Source organism: Nicotiana tabacum, chromosome 16 (assembly GCF_000715075.1).
Source record: "Nicotiana tabacum cultivar K326 chromosome 16, ASM71507v2, whole genome shotgun sequence".
Classification (NCBI taxonomy): Eukaryota; Viridiplantae; Streptophyta; class Magnoliopsida; order Solanales; family Solanaceae; genus Nicotiana; species Nicotiana tabacum.
Window position 1 is genome coordinate 165,936,096 of NC_134095.1, and position 3,972 is coordinate 165,940,067.

Here is a 3,972-nt window from a genome sequence, read left to right on the forward strand (position 1 = left end):
ACTCCCAAGAAAAATACAAATATTATCTTTCCAAAAAGATTCGATTTGGTGTTTATTCCATATTTCTCGCATCAGATCCGAGAAAGCCTATTATATTCTCTCACATTCTTGTCTTACATCATTGTGAGAGAGAAGAATCATCCACCTTATTCAATATTGGATGAATCATTCTCTCTATTTACATTCATTGCCATTAACATATTTATCGCTTATTATTATTCCCCACTCATTAATAGCAGTATCATTTATTATACATTATTTTAAATCGGTTTTAACGCACTCCCATATTATTCGTATAAACACACTTCAGATCTAGAAGTTATTATGTTTAACTAGGATTTACCCTTTATCTTCTTATTTAATTAGTTTAATAAAAGGTTGAATTACTATATAAAGTCTCATACATTTTGGTCAAACAATTTGGCGTCGTCTGTGGGGATTTCTAGTTAAAATTTTAGTTTCTTCTAGATCTAAAAAAATGCACAAACTCCACACTTGTGTACACAAATCTAACATGGCAGGCAACGGAGAGGAAAAGAGGAAACCAATAGCCGACCTCACCACCAACCTCCTACATACCATCAACGAAATCAATAAAACGGAGGGCGAAGGCATAACACCAGATACTTCTCCCAAGCGAAATAGCTCGCCCCCTCCTCACGGCAGCATCACAACCTCACACGGTAAAGGGGCCTCTACGTCCACAACAAAAGAAGCACCATCGGTAGTAAAAAAACTGCTTGAGGCATGGTTGACAAACACGTTGACCAACTTCCTCGACACGCCCACTCAAAGGACGAATAGAGAAGAGGCAAGGGTCTGCATTGCATCAGCAGCTGACGAGCAGCACACTCCCCTGTAACAGGTATTACTCACAATGCTAGCGATGCAGGTAACGACACCCTCACAACCATTTTGAGGAAGATGGAGAACAAGAACAAACTGCTCTGCAACCAAATGAAAGATCACCAAGAAAGGGTAGACAAAATACCAGGTGCCCCAAAACTTCTGCCAAAATGGGACGTCGACCGGTTCGTGGAACAACTGTACATTGACGAGGAAGCACCATATGCCATACCCAAAACCTTCAAAATGCCTCCGTACTTAAAAATATATGACAACACGACTGACCCTGAGGATTATATGACCCGTTATGTCACTACAGTGAAAGGCAATGACCTTGACAAAGAACAAGTGTCATCCATTACTGAAAAAGTTCGGAGGGACCCTAATCGGAGGAGCACTGACTTGGTACTCATGGTTACCTACGCATTCCATAGAAACATTCGAGGAGACGGCAGACAAGTTTGTTAACGCCCATTCCAGGGCTAAGAAAGCAGAGGCGAGGGTGAACGACATATTTGCCATTAAGCAATCGCCTGACGAAAGACTCAGGGACTTCCTTGACCGATTTAATCGTATAAGAATGAATCTCCCAAACATATCATAGGGGATGGCGGTAGCCGCGTTCCAAAATGGGCTAAATTGAAGTGGTTCGAGGGCGACTAGAAATTACTAAGCCGACTCATGAAATACCCTCCAACCACTTGTGACGAGATACACAACACCTACTGTGCCGGGGTAAGAGCTGATGAGGACGACCTCAATGGACCTACTCAACGGTTGACCTCGGTCCAAAGGGAGTTCAGGAAGGACCGAAGAAGTGACAATAGAAGGGACCTAGTAGGATCCCAACCTAATTGGGAAAGACATCAGCCTTACGTCAGAGCGCCCTCATGCCGCCTCCATGCCACGACGAAGGCCAATCCAGGACACGAATGGGAACCCACCGAAGTGAGAGAGGTATGCCCCCTTTACTATATGCTCACAATTTCTATGTTTCCCTCTCATAAATAGTCTATGCACTGGAGAAGCTAGACCCAAAAGTGAAATGTCCGCAGAAGATGAGATCCGACCGAGCACCAGAAAGTCAAATGCCCTCTACTAATTCCACCAAGAGAGGGGTCACAAAATCGAGGACTGTATCGCCATAAGACAGGAGGTCGTGAACATACTTCACTAAGGGCACTTAAAAGAGTTAATGAGCGATCGGGGGAGAGCCAACTTCGCCCGAGGACGCGAACAACACCCGGGACCGCCAAAACACCTTCCCCAGCTCGTACCATTCAAATAATCATCGGAGGGGTGACAACGCATCAATCAATAGTGCAAAGTTCACTACCACCCATAAACTCAAACGGTTAATCACTCATGAGCGGTATGACGAATTCGAAGAAAGTATCATATTCGATAAATCAGATACCCACGATTTGGTTTTCCCTCACTATGATGCTCTTGTCATTACTTTCCACATCGTAGATACTGATGTAAAATGCATTATGATTGATGATGGAAGTGGCACGTGCATTGTCCACCCTCGAGTTCTCACACAAATAAAGCTCGAGGATAGGATAGTGCCACGCTGCATCACATTGATAGGTTTTAATAACGCAGTTGAGCGGACATCCGGAGAAATTACACTGCCCGTCCTGGCCAGCGGAGTCACTTTAAAGACCATATTCCATATCATGGATGAGGATACGGCATATAACGCCATCATAGGCCAACCCTGGATACACGCCATGAAAGTTTTCCCCTCCAGTTTGTATCAAGTCATCAAATTTCCTACCCCTAAGGAGTATTCAGCATCCGAGTAGAGTAATGCACTACGTGAGAATTCTACCGCATCGCCCAAGACTGCACATACACCCGAAAATTGAAAGAAAAAAGTGAGGAGGCATAGCAACTAACGAAGTCAGGTCAGATGGTGATGAAGGGAAAGACGTTATCAGAGACCCCAAAATTGTATAAGCCATAGTTTCAACCGTGGAGGATCTCGACCTCGTCCAACTCGATAATAACGATCACAACAAGAAAGCTTTCATCGGCTACAAGCTCCGAGAGCCAGGTAAATTTCGTTAATTATTAAAAAGGAACGTAGACCTATTTGCCTTTTCCCATGTAGACATGCCAGGTATCCCAAAGGAGATAGCGATTCACAAGTTGAACGTTGACCTATTCCACCCCCTGGTAAGACACATCAGGCAAAAATTCAACGCCGCCATTAATGACGCATCCGTGAAGAGGTAGAGAAGTTGTTGGGAAACAGCTCCATTAGGGAGTCAAGATATCTTCAATGGGTCGCCAATGTGGTCATGGTAAAAAAGAAGAACGGAAAGTGGTGGATGTGCGTGGATTTCACAAATCTAAACAAAGCATACCCAAAAGATTAATTCCCACTGCCCCATATCGACCAACTCATCGAAACAACGGCCGATCACGAGCTATTAAGTTTCCTAGACGCCTATTCGGGTTACAAATAAATCCTCATTGAGGAGGAAGATCAGGAAAAAAACCACTTTCATCACCCACTCGGGAACGTACTGCTACAGGGTTATGCCGTTCGGGTTGAAAAACACAGGGCCGACATTGTAAGCACGTGATTTTTGCCTTATATGAGAATTACTCCCAAAAAGAATTCCAAAAAATAAAACAATTTTTAGGTTTGAAATTGTTGTGAATTTTGTGTTATTTTTCTTGTATTGTTTGTATTTTTGTTTGTGCATGTTTTATTTGCTAAATTAATAAAAAAATACAAAAATATGTCGCATTTGCATTTAGGATTTAGGTTTGCAATTATGAGTAATTAAGTTTGTTTTACAAGAATGAAAATTACAAAAATAGGCATCTCTTGCATTTTTAGCATTTAATGTCCAAATTGTGTGATTTTATTTTTATTTGATGTGTAATTTTGGGTGATAATTATTATTAGGAGTTAATTAGTATATTAAGATAATTTTGGTTTTTATAATTTAATTTTAGCATTTTAGTTTTATCTATAAGTAAAAGAAAAGAGAACAAAAAATAGAAGAAAATCGGAATTGGGCCTCCTCTTCAATTCTAAATATAGGCCCAAAACACCTCCACCCAACCCAAAACCTCATCGAGTCGACCCGACCCAGTTCGCCCCAT